The following is a 20,017-nucleotide window of genomic DNA, read 5'->3' on the forward strand; positions in this document are numbered from 1 at the left end:
AACTAAGAAGTACTATTCTACTTGTTATGGGTTTACCAAACTGATCACAAGCAAGCAATCCCTTTAGGATAGAATATATAGCAAGCAGGTGGGTTGGGGGATGGGGTAACTGAGTGATGTAATGAATGGGTATTAGATAAGACTGATGAATCACTGAACTCTACCTCTGAAAGTAATAATACACTATATGTTTATTAATTGAATTTAAATTAAAAAAGAATACATAGCAAACAAATCATTAAATATATACATATAAATTTTCTAAATAGTATTTTTACTGGATACTATGATGCCTTGTTCCACAAATTAAACTTAAAACTTCTAAATGAGATGATTTTCTCCAAAATCATTGTAACTCTAGTGAATCCCTACAAATGTAGATGTTGCAGAACTTTAAATTATAAATATATGTTCACAAATTAGTTTATTTTCAGTTAGTTTATCACCTGAATTTGTCTCTATCTTGTATTAGTCTTTTGATTTTTATGTGATTGTTTTAAAACACACAGGTTAACACAACCATTGATTTAACCATTAGCTTCAAATGACTTCTCTCAGGCTTGTCAATTATAAAACCAGCTACCTTTCACTTGCCTATGTCCCTACCTTGATAGACTTTGAAAGCGAAGTGTTCCCCTAATTGGAAGATAGAGACTTCAAGCAGTAAATTGGGATTCTCAGATAATTCCAACATGAGGTGAACCCCCTCCCCCAAACACTAGCAGTTCTTGGACACCAGCAGGGTGTGTAGATGACAGCTGCAAGCCTTAGGCTATTACTGATGTAGTTTTGGAATCTTGGTGAGGTCTGGAGGCACAGCCCAGAAAGAATTTTTGACCTGTCTTTGGTGCAAAAGGTTGATTTTATTAAAGCTCAGGGACAATAGCCATGGGCAGAAAGAGCTGCTGCCCTGGGATAGTGAGTGGTGGCTGAAAATATATAATAGGGAGTTGGGGGAGGTAAGGAAAAAGTGAGATGTCCAAAAGGACTTTCATACGCTGAGACTCACAGGATCCTGGAGGCCTTGCTATTGTCAAGCTAAGGTTGTTTTTCTCTCTAACAAAACATTAACATTAAGATAGTTGGAAGTTTCCTGGAGAAATGTCACACATGGGGGGGGGGACTTGTGGGGGTGTCCCCTTGTGCTTTGTCCTCAGTTGGCCTTCTACTCCCTCATCATTCATTACCACTGGCTGCAAATTGGAGGTTTCAAGGACTTCCTCTTTAGGTTCGATTAATTTCCTGGAGTGGCTCACGGAACTCCCGGAAAACACCTAGTTTACCAGATTACTAAAGGATATGATAAAGGATATGAATCAACAGTCAGATGAAAACCATTTTGGAAGATCTCTAAACCGGCCTTTTGGATTTTTAATGAGCCTTCATTACCTAGTCCTGATTGACTAAGTTATTGGCCACTGGCTGATTCAAATCCAATCCCCTCTCTCCTCCTTGTAGGGCAGAGGGTGAGGGGTGGGAGGGACTGGCTGGGACTGAACTTTCCTATTCTCTAATCATCTGGTTGGTTCTCCAGGCACAACCCCCCCATCCTTACCCTAAGGGCTTTCTAAAAGTCATAGTATTAAAATAACAAGAGACACCTTTATTGCTCAGTCACACGAAATTCCAAAGGTTTTAGAAGCTGGGAGGCAGGAATCATGGATGAGGATCAAATACATATAATTATAATTATAATATCACAAGCATTAAGACCAAAAAAAAAAAAAAACCAAGCATTAAGATATAATTGTCACGGCTTATTATTCTCTGAATATTTGAGTTGGAGATGTGAAGGACTATGAAGAGTATTAATATGTGAAAGCGTTGATGTGTGTGCATGTTACATGTGTTTCTGTGACTTACTTAGACCGTGGGAGCCCAGATCCACAGTTCTTAACCCTAGATGCATAATATTAGTATCTCCTGGGGATCTTTTAAAACTACCCTTTACCACCAACTCAGAATATCTGGAGATGGGAATGCTATCCAGGATATTTTTTAACGTTCTCCAAACAATTCTAACGAGCCCTCAGAGTAGAGAACAACTGGACAAAAGAATAGAAACTGTAAATTTTGCAGAATTTGCAAGAGCCCAACTATACTTGGAGTACTCATTAAACATTAAGGATGCCTCTGTTGGACTTTGCTAGTAACAGATGAGGCCTCAATTAGATAGCTAGCCCTCTATTCTGTAGTGCTTTCAGTTTCCAAGTTGACACAGATAAGATGAACAGTATCCATGACAACGGCAGATGTGATACATCCATTCCCTAGTTTTCTATTTCCTTTGGGACATTTTGTTCCCTAGGATGTCATTTGTGGCAGTTCATATTCTCTATCAGCCATCTGGCATCGCTGGTGATTTGACCACATCTTTATCGACACCTTTTTAACATGATAATCCTAAGGTTCTGCCGAATGTATGCTATCAGTTCGCACACAGTTAAAAAAATGGCACAGTATTTACATGGTTGTGATAAAATTCACTGATTGGTTAATTTACTCTTTGAGTATTTACTGGATATTTGTTGCATGGTCAATATTTGAATGCTGATCCTTACCTTCAAGGATCTTATATTCTAAGTGATGATTTTTTTTTTTACCATCGAACCTATTTTATAATTTAGATTCTCAAGCTTGTTTAATTATATTAGTCAATGTTCTCCAGAGATACAGAAACAATAAAATGTGTCTATACACAGAAAGATATTTATTATGAAGATTTGCTCACATGATTATGGAAGCTGGTAAGTCCAAATCTGCAGTATGGGCCAATAGACAGAGACTCATGAAAGTCCCAGTTCTTGTCCAAAGGCTTGCAGGATAAAGACCCAGGAGACCTGACTGTGCAGATCAAGTCCAAAAGCAATCTGCTGGAGAATTCCTTCTTGCTTGGAGCAGTGGGTCTTTTTGTTCTATTTAGATTAGATGAAGCCAATTGAGGGCAATCTGTTTACTCACAGTTCACTGACTTAAATGATAATTTTATCCAAAAATATCCTTGAAGCTGACACATAAAGTTAAATAGCACTGGTTAGAGGTGCTTAGAGCTGCTGCTGACATGTACAGCATATTGAATGCTTACCATGTGCCAGACACTGTGTTACTCGGTTTACACACTTTAATCCTTATGTTGACCTTATGAAGGAATTACTGCTACCATCTTCATTGTATAGAAAAGGAAAGTGAGACCTACAAAGTTAAGTAACTTAATCCAAATCACACAGTTAGTAAGGGTTGGTCCTGCCATCTAAATCCAGATATGCTCTTGCCCTTAACTGCCACAAAGCTTCACAAGATTTTTTTAGAAAGTGTTCTTTCTGTTATTCTCTGAAGTATACTCTTCAGGGGAAATAATGCATTGTTGTATCTTCCAAAGAAAATTTTTTCATTCTCTTCAATGTTTCATTTAATACTAACTTGAAGTACTAGGGGCAACTGCATTCTAATGTGTTAAATTCAGAGCAAAGGTGTTTTTCCATTGGAAAATTTTCGTTAAAATTAAGTGTGCCCTGCTTCTTACCATTTGAAGTGGAGAGGAGATACATCCCACTAAAGTTTTATAAAGTACCTTGAGATCTTCAAGTGACAAATACTCCAAATAGAGGTGTTGCTATGCTGACTTAAATAATTGAGACAATGAACTTCATCCATCTGATCAATGGGAAGTATTATTATAGCATTTTGGCTCTTCTGACTTACTTGCATTAGGGCATATTATGAGCATAAAAGTAATGTTGTCAGGAGAGCTGTGCTGAAAATCAGTTAGAATGGGAATCATAATCTTACCTATCATAGGAAAAGAGAAAATTGGTTGAGTCACAGAAATCATTCTGCAGTGCAGTACCTTCTTATTTTCATTTCCTTGGTTCACTAAGCATTTATTTTAACTGATTATTTAGTTAGCTAGCAATCATTCATTCAAAAAACTTTAATTGTGCATGTCTAATGGGAAAGGTAGATAATTAACACCTGCTTGGAACTTAAAATGCAACTTCACACACATTCCATTTATCCTTACCCCTGCTCTGAAATGGACATTAACTCCTCTCCCATATGCACTTATTATTTTTGTTCATGTTTCTACTCCTTTTCAAAGGTTACTTTTGTTTATTTGTTTATATTTATTTATTTATTCTTGAGAGAGAGTGAGAGAGAGAGGCAGAGACACAGGCAGAGGGAGAAGCAGGCTCCCTGCAGGGAGCCCGATGTGGGACTCAATCCCCCAGGCCTCCAGGATCACGCCCTGGGCAGGGCGGCGCTAAATCGCTGAGCTACCTGGGCTGCCCAGTTACTTTTGTTTTAATGTAATTCTACTGATGAAGATCTGGGTTCTCTTCAGAAACAACTTAATAGCTACTGATTTCCAAAAATGTATGGGTTTCACTGAAATCTTCCTGCTTGGTCTTCCCATTTCAGTCAGTAAGATTAATTCTTACCATCTGTAATTCTTTAGTTGAACAGATCAATATCATACTGGTTCTTGTCATTTCTTTAAGAAAGTATCAATTATCAGATCAGAGTGTCAGAATTTTGGAATATCATTTGTGAGAAAATGTTACATGATGAGAAGAAAAGCTTTATTAAGCTTTATGTTGGTTTTTAAGTGAAGTGTTAGGTATAGGAAGATTGTATTATAAAAGCACACAAAGGTATTTGGAAAAGGAATTCACATTTGACCAGTTAATGATTACCTAGCTTAGGTTTTATGTATAGCAAAAATAATGATTGCCGGAAACGTCTATGATGGATAAGAACTGGCTTGTCTTCTCTGTATTTATTTTCAAAGATTTTATTTTGTTTCTTTACTTGAGATAGAGCACAGAGGCAGAAGAAGCATACCCTCGCGGAGCAGGGAGCCCCATGCGGGGCTCAACTAATTCCAGGACCCTGGGATCATGACCTGAGCTGAAGCCAGACACTTAATCCACTGAGCCACCCAAGTGTCCCCTCTTCTCTTTATTTATTTATTTATTTATTTATTTATTTATTTATTTATTTTTTAAATTTTTATTTATTGGGATGCCTGGGTGGCGCAGCGGTTTGGCGCCTGCCTTTGGCCCAGGGTGCCATCCTGGAGACCCAGGATGAGTCCCAGGTTGGGCTCCCTGCATGGTGCCTGCTTCTCCCTCTGCCTGTGTCTCTGCCTCTCTCTCTAGCTGTGTCTCTATGAATAAATAAATAAAATCTTTAAAAACAAAACAAAACAAAATTTTCCTCTCTTCCATCAACCAGCCTTGCCCTCTCCCAATCAACTGACACCCTGGTAATAAATTTTGCAATAATTTTTCCTTCTGTTTCTTTCTCTGTTCACAGTCTCAGTTTGTTACCTCGTCTTAGTAATTTTTCTTTGAAAAATTAAATTCTTAAAAATTAAAGTTAAATAAAGACTTGTACTCTTTTTGCTCTCATCTGAATTGTCCTTACTAATTAAATGCTTACCTAAAATATTCTTCAGAGAAATAAAGGTAATAGTAGGGTTGTTGTAGGATTATAAGTTTTAAATGAATTAATGTATGCGAGAGTCTATAGCATATACCAGATGCTTAGTAAATGGTATTTACTAATGCATTTCTCTGCAGAACTTCATTGTTTTATTGTCTCCAGGATAAAATCTAGAAATTCAAACTGATATTCCAGATCAGGAGAGTTGTAATTACCTGTATCAAATTATTTTCCACTAATCTCTATTATTTAATCATACACATCTCTTTGTGCCACAAACAGGCCATATTTATTCAGACATCTTTGTCAACAATCTTGCTCTTTGTTCTTGGGGACTACTGCTTCCTCTATTTAATCATTTGCTCCAAGTTTCAGCTTCTGTCTTGCCATCTCTATGGACCTTCCTTTAACTGTTCTATGTGCAGGGGATATAGCAGTGGACAAGTAGACAGTGTCTCTGCTCTCATGAAGCTTGCAAGCTTGTACATTGTAATCTAGTGGGGGAACAGATAAAAACCAGATCAATAAAGAAATAAACAAAATTTGGTATATATACGTAACAAAATATCATTCAGCCTTAAAAAGGAAGGGAATTTGGGATGCCTGGGTGGCTCAGTGGTTGAGCATCTGCCTTTGGCTCAGGGCGTGAACCCGGAGTCCTGGGATCTAATCCCACACTGGGCTCCCTGCATGGAGCCTGCTTCTCCCTCTGCCTGTGTCTCTGCCTCTATCTCTGTGTCCCTAATGAATAAATAAATAAAATCCTTTTTTTTTAAAGAAGGGAATTTGAAAATATGCTATAAAATGGAAGAACCTTGAGGACATTATGCTAAGTGAAATAAATCAATCACAGTAAGACAAATACTGCATGATTCCACTTATATGAGGCAACTAGGTTAAGCAAATTCATATAAACATGAAGTAGAATGGTGGTTGCCAGGGTCTGGGGAAAGCGGGAAAGGGAAGTTGTTATTCAATGAATATAGAGTTTCAGTTTCCCAAGATGAAAACATTCTAGAGATCTACTGTGCAACAATGTACATGTAGTTAACACTACTGTATATTCACTTAAAAATTAAGATAGTAAATTTTATGTATTTCTTTACCATAATAAGTAACAGAAATTACTGAGTTAATCTCAGATAATTATAAGTACTATTAAGAAAATAAAGCAGGATAACAACATAGAGTTACTTTGAGGCTTGCTACTTTAGAAAGCCCCTCTGGGGGAGTGGCTTTTGAGCCTGAGACTGGAATGATGATGAGGATTAGTAATGAGAATCTGAAGGAATAGTTAAGCGCAAAGGTCATGAGGCAGAAGCCAATCTGCTGTACATAAAGAAGAGGAGGGCAATTCAGAGGGCATGTAGTGAACTTGCTGATGAAGGCAGACGGATTCTGTAGGGACTGGTGGGCTTTGGAAAGGAGATTTAGTTCATCTTCCTGTGCACCTCCCCTCTAGCAACCTTCAGTTTGTTCTCTACAGTTAAGAGTCTCTCTTATGTTTTGCCTCTCTCTCTTTTTTTTTCCTTATTTCACTTAGCATAATACCATCTAGCTCCATCCACATCGTTGCTAATAGCAAGACTTCGTTCTTTTTGATGGCTGAGTAATATATACCACCTCTTCCTTATCCATTCATCAGTCAATGGGTCTGTTCCATAATTTGGCTATTGTTGATAATGCTGCTGTAAACATTAGGGTGCATGCACCGCTTCGAATCTGTATTTTTGTATTCTTTGGGTAAATACCTAGTAGTGCAATTGTTGGTAGTTCTGTTTTTGACTTTTTTATGAATGAGGCACCTCCATACTGTTTTCTAGAGTGGCTGCACCAGTTTGCATTCCCACCAACAGTGCAAGAGGGTTCCCCTTTCTCTGTATCCTTGCCAACATCTGTTGTTTCTTGTGTTATTAATTTTAACCATTCTGACAGGTGTGAGGGTGGTATCTCATTGTAGTTTGATTTGCATTTCCCTGATGATTCCCTGATGATTTTCATGTATCTGTTGCCCATCTGGATGTCTTCTTTGAAGAAATGTCTATTTATGCTTTCTGCCTATTTCTTAACGGGATTATTTATTTTTTGGGTATTGAGTTTGATAAATCCTTTATAGATTTTGGATACTAACCCTTTATCAGCTATGTCATTTGTAAATATCTTTTACCCTTCCATAGGCTGCCTTTTGGTTTTGTTGATTATTTCCTTTGCTGTGCAGAAGCTGATTCACAGTTTTAAAAAAAGTCGGCTAGCTATAATAAGGAGACAGAGAGAGGTAAATATAGAAGCTGAAACACCAGTTAGAACACATTTTCACTGGAACACAAATGATGGTGACGTGGATAAGAACTGGGAAGGAGTGAAGTTGTCGAATTGGGATCTATTTTGAGGTAATGACAAGTAGATTTGTAGATAGATTGGTTGTAGGGAATGTATAAAGAATTAAGGATGACTTCCACGCTTTTGGCTTAGACAAAAATAGAGGATAAAATTGAGAGAGAAACAGACTTGGGTTTGAGGGAGTAAGAACTTCAAAGTTTAGTTTTAGCCCTGTTAGGTTTTGTTTTGTTTTAACATTGATACCAAGATATGATTCACATACCATAAAATTCACACTTTTAAAGTGTTCATTTCAAGGATTTTTTAGTATATTCACAGAGCCGGGCAATCACCATCACAATCTAAGTTAAGAATATTTTATCACTTCAAAAAGAAACCTGTATCTATTTTCCTGGCCCTAGGCAACCACTAACCTACTTTCTGTTTCTACAGATTTTTCCAGTCTTGGAATTTCATGTTAAGGAATGCTCCAACATGTAGTCTTTTATGGGTGCTTTCTTTTATTTAACTTAATCTTATCCATCAGGACTTTAATCCTTTTTAGTGCTAAATAATATTCCACCATAGAGATACACTGCACTTAGCTTATTCATTCATCAGCTTATGAACATTTGTTTCTTTTTTAATATTTTATTTATTTAATAAACACAGAAAGAGAGAGACACACATACACAGAGAGTGAAAGAAAGAGGCAGAGACACAGACAGAGGGAGAAGCGGGCTCCATGCAGGGAACTCGATGTGGGGCTCAATCCCAGAACCCCAGGATCACGCCCGGAGTTGAAGGCAAATGCTTAATCGCTGAGTCACCCAGAAGTCCCTGAACATTTGTTTCTACATTTTGGCTATTATGATTAATGCTGCTATGAACGTGTATAAATTTTTGTTTGGACATATATTTTCATTTCGCTTCAGAATATAACCAAGACTGGAATTGCTAGGTTATGTAGTAACTCTATGTCTATTTTGAGGAACTGCTGAACTATTTTTGAAAGTGGTCACACCATTTCACATTCCCATCAACAATGTATAAAGGTTCCAATTCCACTACATCTATGTCAATCTCTGTTGTTGTCTTTTTTTCATTGTAGCCATCCTGGTGGGTATAAAGTGGTATCTCATTATGGCTTAAGTCTGCATTTTCCTAAGTATTAATGATGTTGAGCATCTTTTCATGTGCTTATTGCCCATTTGTATATCTTTGGGGACATGTCTCTTTACTTCTTTTGCCCATTTTTAAGTTGGATTATTTGTTCCTTTTATTGTTGAGTTGTACTACTTTTTATTGTTGAGTTGTACTGCTTCCAGATAGAAAGCCTTTGTCAGATAATGATTTGCAAATATTTTTTCCTTTTTTTGGACTGGATTTTCACTTTCATGATGGTATTGTTTGCAGGATGAACAATTTAAATTTTGGTATAACCTAATTTATTTTCTTCTTTAGACACTTTTGCTTTTAGTGTCATATCTAAGAAATGGCTAGGTTAAATTTTAGTTACCTATTAGGCATCCAAATGGAGATAGCAGATAGGCAATTGCATAGGAGTCTGAACTTCAGAGGAGAGTTCACACTGGATAGAAATTGGGGAGTAATCAGTGTATAGATAATATTTAAAATTCTGAGCCTTGATGGGATCACACAGAGAGAAAGAGAGAGAGTAGAAGCAGGCAAGTCATGAAGGACACAATTTATAATCATTACACATAGCATTGAGGTTCAGTGAGTGCCCTGGAGTACTGGGAAAATCTACCAATAAAGAGAACCTAACCTAATAAATAAACACCAAGACTGCCCACATAGGGATAGGGCAGATATCTCCTTGGAAGAGCTTGTGAGATCACTTCTACTCTGTGGCCACTGTACTAAAATTGACTTTTTGGAATAAATTGGAATAGAATTTTCTCCATATGGTCTTAATTTCCTAGGAAGCTTCCGACAATGAGAGTACTCCTTCCTTATCAAGCTTCTGTATAAGGTGTGCATACTGATCAAAGGGCAAACAAAATCCATTCCAGCTCATGTAAGCTAACAAAAAAATTAGTGGAGAAAATCAGATAGCTCACAGAATCCTTGTCATCAGGTCAAATTACCAGGAACTACATCCAGAACCTAGAAGCATGCTGCAGGACTTGCCTATGTGGGAATTGTTACTGTTACTACCACCACAACCCAGCCTTCTGATGCCAGGAACTGGACTTCTCTCAAATTGCTGTTGATACTAAGAACTTGACTTTATTGCAACTTCTGCTGCTATTCCTTTAAAGCAAGATCCTCAGCTGCCACTTGTACCAGGAAAATAGATGTTCAACACTTCGCCTGTTCCCTCACACCGTGAATTGAAACCTCATATGCATGCACCTGCTGCCGGAACCGAGGTTATCTGCTTGCATCCTGGTTGCTAGGATGGGGAAGGGGGAATGGGTTTTATGGATTTTCTCTTGGGAAGGTAAAGCTTACAGTGGAGAAACTTATAAAATGTAGAATTTATTCAGAAGGTGTTAGGAGGGGCGCCTGGGTGATTCAGTTGGTTAAGCATCTGCCTTAGGCTCAGGTCATAATCTCAGGGTCCTGGGATCGAACTGAGCAGGGAGCCTGCTTCTCCCTCCCTCTCCTCCCCAACTCGTGCTCTCTGTCACTATGTCTGTCTCTCTCAAATAAATAAAATCTTTAAAAAACAAACAACAAAAAATAAAAGGTGTTAGAAGGCCATGCATGAGAAGTGTTCCCAATAATGTGCCATGCATACCTAGCAATTACAGAATTCCACTATTACCTGTGAGGGTGCGTGCTTTAGATAGCATGTAATTGATGATGGTTACTGTCAAAATCTTCCATTTTGAAGTGACAATTTCTCCACCTAAATATAACACAGGGTGAACTATATTTGTGAATTCACAAGTTTATTTACTATTTGCATTTCTTTTAGAACAGGACTCACAACTAGATGGTAAGCTGTTATATATACATATATATGTAGTGTTATAAACATTTTAATACACATGCATAATTCACTCATGTTACATTATTGAAAATTAATAATTTCTATTCATAGGGAAAGAAATTTTATGATGTTACGCATTTAATGAGATCTCTGTGAGTAATTTTTGTCTGTGAGCTATCAGGCAAAGCAAAGTCACCATAAAGATATGGTATTTATTGTTAATTTATTATAAATCTTTAAAATAGCAACTTAGCGTGGCTTGAATAAGAAAAGAATTTTGCTTTGCTTAGCCATTGATTTTTTTTACTCAACTTTATTGAGTTATGATTTACATAAAATTAAATAAACCCTTTGTTACATTGGTAAGATTTGGCAATATATGCACCTGAATAATCACCAGCCACAGTCAAGATAAAGAGCATGCCCCTGTGTAACATCCTTACCTCCCTAGCCCAATGAACCTGCTAATCTACTTTCAGTCACCACAGATATGGATTTTTTCAAGTTATCGTGGCATAATTTATATACAAGATAATGCATTCATTTTAAACGTGCAGTTTGCTAGAGCTATTGATTTTCAAAAAGTAAAATTACTGTCTCTATAATGTTTTGTTCTTGAATTCTCTTCCTAATCATTTGTTCATATAGGACAGCATTAAATGAATTCTCTTCTTTTTTTTTCTCTTCTTTTTCTGTACACACAAACTCACATGGCATCACTCCATACTTTCTGCACACAGCTATGTGATATCACAATATTGTTGATCTATAAACTGATCTGGAAAAATTGCTGATACAAGCCCAGGGAAAGCACATGTAAAACTAAGCTACTAATTTAGACCCAAGCTACTATTAGCATGCCCATGAATCATAAGATCCCCAAAATATAGGTATTAGTGATGTTCCTAGCTAATCACTCTTACAACATTATTTTAAGGAAGTTGGAGTATGAATCATGAGTACACAAATGAATAAATAAATATACACTGTTGGTGATTTAATGTTTGATGTGTGTGGGAGAGGCTGGTTAGAGTATATGTCATCCAAGGACTTTCACTAATGGTACAGTTCTAAAAAAGCTTATTTGAAGCTATTAGCATGTTTTGTGAGTTATTGATTTCTAAATGTCTTCCAGTTTGGCAAGAGAATCAGATATTAGGGGACAATGCCAGCTAATCCTTTTTATTAGGTAGGATGGATAATGGTTTAAGTATAGTCCAGCTCCATGGATGGGAAATAAATGGAATTTTCCACAATATGGTGTCCCAGTTTGCATGTGAGTTACAGTAGCAAATGCTGTGAGAAAATTTGAAGCTTAGAGAAATTTCTAGCTTAGAAATTTGAAGCCCTTGAGAAAATTTTCAAAAGGGGATCCCAAACCATTTACAATTTGCAAATAGGTAAGAATAGCGATTGTACAATCAGTTAATAGCCATCCTACAATCACTTCTTTTTTTAAAAAATTTTATTTATTTATTCATGAAAGACACAGAGAGAGAGAGAGGCAGAGACACAGGCAGAGGGAGAAGCAAGCTCCTTGCAGGGAGTCTGATGAGTCGAAGGCAGACGCTCAACCGCTGAGCCACCCAGGCATCCCTTAGTCACTTCTTTATAACAAATATGTTTTATGAACATATTATGCATAAAGCACCACTTAAGGCCACATTGATACACAATGAAAGAAGGCTTCTGCTCTCAAGTTCCCACTTTAAACAGGCAGGAGAGAAAGAGCATTGAATAAACAATTGGAACATAGAGTGCTAAGTTCAATGGGAGAAATATGACTAGAGTGCCATGGCATGCCATCATCATGGCATCATGAAAGAACCAGAAATATCTTTCCCAAGGTGATGATACGTTTTGTTAAACCAAGGAGGACCAGCAGACATTGGCCTGACAGAGGAAACAGTCTGGCTGCCTTCCTAAGAAACTTCCTATTATTAAAAAGTCACATTATAACACATTGTACACTTCAATGGAGAGACAGGGAAGATCCTAGATTTTAGTGGAAGTTTGTTTTCTTCTGCAGAATTTTTTTCTTTTTTTTAAAAAAAATATTTTATTTTATTATATATTCATGAAAGATACACACGGGAGAGAGAGGAGAGAGAGAGAGAGAGAGAGGCAGAGACACAGGCAGAGGGAGAAGCAGGCTCCATGCAGGGAGCCCGATGTGGGACCCCATCACAACCTGAGCTAAAGACAGGTACTCAAGCCCTGAGCCACCCAGGGATCCCCTCTTCTGCAGAAATTTCAATGATAAAGATATTTCTGTTGTTATAGGCTTGCTTTTTTATTTTTTGTATTACAAACAGCAACAAAAAAAGCAAAATGAGAAAAATCAAAACTAAACATTTTCTCCTTTACCCTCTGGTCCATGCAGCCTCTGCTGAGTCCTGATGTATCAGGACTCCCATTTATCACAGGTGCCAAAGGTAATGAAGAGAGCCCAGGATTACAGGTCCAAAGGAAAATGTTGGCAGAGCATCTGGACATGTGATCAAACTAGTGTTAATGTGTTTTGTCTGCATGAGTTTTTTTTTTTTTCTCCCTCTACTGGTGAGCTATTAATTCCCAGTAGAGACTGACCTATAACCAATAGTAGTTTACACAATACAAAGTAGGTTTTATAATTAATTGATTGCATTATATCTGATTTCTTATGTATAGCAGCTTGTTCTGTTGGAGAAATGCCTGAAATTTGCTGTGATTGGAGCATAAGGCTATGTTGAGAGTGAGGCTGGACAAGTAGCCAGATTCTGGAGGGCTTTGTGTTCCAAGCTCAGGGATTTGGATTTCATTCTGCGAGGAAGAGAGTGTGATTGGTGAATTTCAGGGACCATTGAGAGATAGTATAAGATTTAAATTTAGTAAAGTCCCTGCTCTGGTGGGTCGCAGTGTGAAATATGGATTGCTGCGTTGGGGAGTGATGAGAGACCATTAAGAGGCTATTAGGATAATGAGGACCTGAAGTAAGGTAGTAGTAAAGCAAAGGGGAACAATTTAGAAAGATAAGGAACATTGAATGCTTTTACTTAGTGACAAACTGAATATAGGGAGTGAGTGTATTTGTGTATGAGGGACAGTGTGACTCAGTAGGGGGTGTCTAAATTAACTCCTGTTTTTCTGACTTAGGGCTCCCAGGTGAGATTAAGGGAGACAGGAGGAGAAGCAGGAACAGGATTTCTGGAGGGGAGCGGTGGAAGAGGATGGCTCATATATGAATCTACATATTATGGGACATCTAAAAGCAAGTACTCTATAGGCAGGCCTGAGAATCAAGAAATTGCATTACAGATACAGGATTTTAGAAAATAAAATTTTATCAAAATAAAACATACACATAGTTAAAAACATCAAATCGTCTGTATAAAGAAAAATCATGATTATAGTGTAGCAGTTATCAATTTATTGCCTCTCATTTCTAAGTCCGCCCTCAATGCCCGCTCTGCCTTAATAGACCTGGATCCTCTGAGCATTTTCCCCTTTGCAGCAAGGACAACATTAAGCTTTCACATTAGAGGGTGCTGGAAGGGCACCTGAAGAGGAAGAGAGTTCTCTTACTGATTCCTGTGTGTTCCTTCAATCCGCTCCCGCAGAACGGATGGCTCCTGTCAGGGCCAGAGCTAAAAGCAGATGCAGCCTTCCCCAGCTCTGGGCTCTGGCAGAGGGCACAGGGTCTCCAACAGGCAGTGGCCCACAGCTTCCTAGGATGTCTCTTCTGGCAGCTTTGCAGCAAGTTGCTAGATTTGACGTCTCTCTGTAAATGACTTTCCTATGAATGGCTTTTCTGGCATCCCAGAGGGTGGATTTCCAGCCAGCTCCAGATGATGGATTTCCAGAAAATTCCGTGGCATGGCACTGCAGTGACTCCTCTGTGGTCCAGTGAGAACAGCTGTGCCCTCTCGTGCCAGGTCTGGATCTCAGCTCTGTGGCTTGCACTTCCCCTAAGTATTCTAGCTCAGTCCTAGCCATAGCAGCTGCTGCCCTTTTTCTCTGTTAGGCCTGTATTCTTCAGACTTCTCTTTAGTTCCTACTGGTCAATCTTTTGTTACTTCAACCCTATGTTATAGTTAGTAGCACTTTTAACTTCCCAGCTTCAAATTACTGGGGTGTTTCTTCTGATTGGAGTCTGGCTGATATAATCATTTTTTCTACGCCTCCACAGATCTAATGCCATTCTCTGGAGGCAATACTTCTTATTATTTTTTTGTTTTTATCATTTAAAAATTTTTTTAAAGATTTTTATTTATTCATAGAGACACAGAGAGAGAGGCAGAGACACAGGCAGAGGAAGAAGCAGGCTCCATGCAGAGAGCCTGATGCGGAACTCGATCCCAGGACTCCAGGATCACGCCCTGGGCTGCAGGCGGCGCTAAACCGGTGTGCCACCGGGGCTGCCCTAAATTTTTTTTTAAATAAGATTTTATTTTTAAGTAATCTCCACAACTAGTGTGGCACTTGAACTCATGACCCCAAGATCAAGAGTCTAATGCTCCTCCAGCTGAGCCAGCCAAATGCTCCTGCTTTTACTATTTTAAATTATTTTTCATTTTAATTTTTCTGATTTCTTTTTGGCTGTTCTAAGATAAGTGATGACTTAGTATATTTTTGTACTATCCGCATCACTTCTATTCCTTTCTCCCTTCTCTCATCCCTTCCTTCTCCCCTTGAAACTAATATCTCTCTAAATTCCTCCACTGGTCACCCCGTAACTTCAAGTTACATACTTAATCCCTATTTCTTATTCTAGCACCTAAAGAAAACATATAAATATTTTTTGTCAATAACTTTGTAAGGTGCGAACATTATCACTTTCCTCCTTTGCTCCACATTTTTGCACCATTTTTGTCTCCCTATATGTATCAGCTCTGCTTCTATTTTCTTAATTGTTTTTATTTTTAATTTTTAAGGGTTTTAACTTATTTATTTATTTATTTATTTATTTATTTATTTATTTATGACACACAGAGAAAGGTAGAGACACAGGTAGAGGGAGAAGCAGACTCCTTCTGATGCAGTAGGAGTCTGATGCAGTACTTGATCCCAGGACCCTGAGATTACAATCTGAGCCAAAGGCAGACACTCAACCACTGAGACACCCAGGTGCCCTAATTTTAACTTTTAAAAAGTTTGTATTTATTTATTTATTTATTTATTTATTTATTTATTTATAGTAATCTCTGTACCCATGGGGCTTGAACTCACAGCCCCAAGATGAAGAGTCTTACTCCGACTGAGCTTTCTGGGTGCCCCAGTTGGTTAAGTGTCTGACTCTTGATTTCAGCTTAGGTCATGATCTCAGAGGCTATTAGGATAATGAGATATTAGAGATCTTCAGATCTCTTAAGATTCTCTCTCACTCCCTCCTTTGCCCCCCCCTTTAAATTTGATAAAATTTACATTCTAATCTACAAACTAGAATGAATCACAGAGATAAATTCTTTTTTTTTTGTATCAACAAGTTTACTCCCTAGTGATAGAATACAAATTTTATATACAATACACTGGATTTGATATTACAGAATTTAACCTGTTTTATAAACTATCTTATGGTGTTACTCTGCTTATCTGTTCTAAGAGAAATTGTATTGCACCAACAGACCCCCTCCCCCCCTTTCCCATAACATTGTTTTTACTATGTCTTTAAATAGTTTCTTTCCCTTAAACAAGGTGGAAAACCTGAAGTTTCCACCCAGGAAAACAGTTAACCCAAATTTCAGTTTCAGTATTTTTAAACACCAGAAATAGGTTCTGTGCAACTCAGATCTTTTACCTGAATACTATACAAGGTTACAGTGTTGACCAAAAGAAGACACAGGTTACTCATTAAACTTTTGTTTTAATGGGTCTCAAAATTCTGTGACAGATTTTTGGTCAAGTTGTTTCCATGAAAAAGTACTGATTTTAAAAACTAATAACTTAAAACTGCCACACAACACACACACACAAATGGTCCACCAAACATTCTCCTTTCCTTCTGAAGGTTTTACAAAGCATTGTTATCATTAACCAGGCTTTTACTATTAAATGGCCAATTGACACAAACAGTTCTGAGACTGTGCTTCCACCACTGATTAAGACTGGGGTGGCAGGTATTGGGGATAATATTCATTTAGCCTTCTGAGCTTTCTGGGCAGACTTGGTGACTTTGCCAGCTCCAGCTGCCTTCTTGTCCACTGCTTTGATGACACCCACAGCAACTGTCTCATGTCACGAACAGCAAAACGGCCCAGAGGAGGACAGTCAGAGAAGCTCTCAACACACATAGGTTTGCCAGGAACCATATTAACAATGGCAGCATCCCCAGATTTCAAGAACTTGGGACCATCTTCCAGCTTTTTTCCAGAATAACGATCTATCTTCTCCTTCAGTTCAGCAAACTTGCAAGCAATGTGAGGTGTGTGACAACCCAGCACAGGTGCATATCAGCACTGATTTGGCCTGGATGGTTCAGGATAATCACCTGAGCCATGAAGCCAGCCACTTCCATTGGTGGGTCATTTTTGCTGTCACCAGCCACCTTGCCACGACAAACATCTTTGACAGATACGTTCTAGACATTGAAGCCCATATTGTCCCCAGGAAGAGCTTCACTCAAAGCTTCATGGTGCATTTCAACAGACTTTACTTCAGTTGTAACATTGACCGGAGCAGAGGTGACCACCATGCCAGGTTTAAGAACACCAGTCTCCACTCGACCCACTGGGACAGTACCAATACCACCAATTTTGAAGACATCCAGAGAGGCAAATGCAAGGGCTTATCAGTTGGATGAGTTGGTGGCAGGATGCAATCCAGAGCTCCAAGCAGTGTGGTTCCACTGGCGTTCCCATATTTACGGGTGACTTTCCATCCCTTGAACCAAGGCATGTTAGCACTTGCCTCCAGCATGTTGTCACCATTCCAACCAGAAATTGGCACAAATGCTACTGTGTTGGGGTTGTAGCCAATTTGCTTAATGTAGGTGCTGACTTCCTTAACGATTTCCTCATATCTTATCTGGCTGTAGCTTGGTTCAATGGAATCCATTTTGTTAGCACCAACAATTCATTGTTTTACAGTGTGTAAGCCAGAAGGGCATGCTCATGGGTCTGCCCATTCTTGGAGATACCTGCTTCAGATTCACCAACACCAGCAGCAACAATCAGGACAGCACAGTCAGCCTGAGATGTGCCTGTAATCATGTTTTTGATAAAATCTCTGTGTCCTGGGGCATCAATGATGGTCACATAATACTTGCTGGTCTCGAATTTCCACAGGGAGATATCAATGGTGATACCACGTTCACGTTCAGCTTTCAGTTCATCCAAGACCCAGGCATACTTGAAGGAGCCTTTTCCCATCTCAGCAGCCTCCTTCTCAAATCTTTTGATAGTTCTTTTTTGATCCCACCACATTTGTAGATCAGATGGCCAGTAGTGGTAGACTTGTCCGAATCTACGTATTCAACCATGACGATGTTGATGTGAGGCTTTTCCTTTCCCATTTTGGTTTAGGTTTAGCGGTGGTTTTCATGACACCTGTGTTCTGGCGGCAGGCCGTTGCCACATAGAGATAAATTCTTAACGTTGGAGGCCAACAAATAGCATTTATGATATTCCAAGCTGTTAAAAAATTGCTTAGTGAGCCAAATAATGCACTGTAAGTTTACAGTGAGGATTTGGTGTCATCCAAAAAACAATAATCCCAGTAGAATTTTTTTGTCGTTTACTCAAACTCATGCTGTATTTTTGTTAACTTCAAATTTAAGCTGCCTTTCTCCTATAGCTTTTTTTGTTTCTTTTTCTCTTGTGTTGTTTTATCTCTTTATTTACTTGCATAATTAAGCAGAAATACATGCAGCCTTGAGTTTTTCAAGCCCTCATCCATACCATAGATTGTATTGAATTCTCTCCCCATCCCCTTTTCCTTAGAGGCCTCCCTCTAAGAGGTCTCTATTCTCCTTTGCTAGTTTTAAGATCTTTGTTTTCTATGCCTGCTATTTCTGGCTCATTGTGTTGGCTCCTATGCTGGATATTCTCCATTTGTCTCTCTGGATGCACTTTCCACCCTTCATCCTGAGGTATGCCCCAGGAGGGTGGTTTTATGGACTACAAAAATAAGCCCCCATCCCCACCCCTCTGGCTCTCAGTAGTTGTGTTTAAACAATGGAAGGCCTCATAATAGAAGGTGGGAGGAAGGTAAAATTGCGCTGTTTATTCCTATGGAAACCCCCCTGCTGAGCCATGTATGGGCAGTGGTTGAATTTCTCTACAGAGAATCACAGCTCCTACTAGGCTTAACAAGTATGAATAAAGCTTAGTGAGTACGCTCTCGGAACTGCTCCTTATTCTTGCCCTTACACACCTAGGGATAGTAGTTGCTTCTACTGTTCCTAGACGCAGGGTGGCTCCTTATTTCTTATTGGATTCCTCCTAACACTGACCACACCAGTGTAAATTGTCTGTGTCTTTTTAAAAAAATACTTTATTTATTTACTCATGAGAGACACAGGCAGAGAGAAGCAGGCTCCATGCAGGGAGCCCGATGTGGGACTCAATTCCGGGACTCCAGTATCATGTCTTGGGCCAAAGGGAGGGGCTCAACCGCTGAGCCACCCAGGCATCCCAAATTATCTGTCTTAAGCTCTTTTTGATACTCATTTTGGGGTACTATTTTGTGTCTATGAGTAACCTGACTGATACATGCCCCCATGTCATTTTCTTCTTAGTAGATGAATATATGCATTCAGAGAAGAGATCAACACTTTTGCTTAACCTCCTGTTATGATTGGTAGTTGGGAGAATAGGTGAATCAGGATCAGAATATAGGTGATATTTGAAGCATGGAATAAGGATAAGATGACCCCAAATCATGTTTTGGAGCACAAGTTACATTTTTGCCTATCTGGTCAGGCCTATATTAACAATTTACCTTTAAGAAGTTAATCAGTGGAATGTGAGCACATTTAGAGAATTTAGCTCAAACTGAGTATGTTAGGATTTTTTTTTATCAACTTATTGATCTTGAATAAGACTAAGTAAATAACTGACTAGATAACTTTTCATTCATAAGTAGGGGAATTCTCTTTTTGGAGATTATAGGTTGATTGCTTGTCAGCTTTTTATATCTTCAAAGTGTATTATTACTATCAATAGAATAGAGCATAATGTCATTTATATTGGAGATTTTTAGCTGAAAAATTTAATTATTGCATCAGCTGTAATTAATAACACACTTAAATATACATATATTTTAAAGGGCAAGATATACACCAGAATTGCATTCTTATGGTTATTTTAGGGAAAT

General features: G+C 38.4%; 1 pseudogene; it reads right to left on the bottom strand.

Annotated features, from left to right (window-relative positions):
* Positions 1–16,837: 16,837 nt before the first annotated feature.
* Positions 16,838–18,215, bottom strand: LOC121493532 (annotated as a pseudogene).
* Between the last annotated feature and the right edge of the window lie 1,802 nt (positions 18,216–20,017).

This window comes from Vulpes lagopus, chromosome 6, assembly GCF_018345385.1.
Source record: "Vulpes lagopus strain Blue_001 chromosome 6, ASM1834538v1, whole genome shotgun sequence".
Taxonomy (NCBI): Eukaryota; Metazoa; Chordata; class Mammalia; order Carnivora; family Canidae; genus Vulpes; species Vulpes lagopus.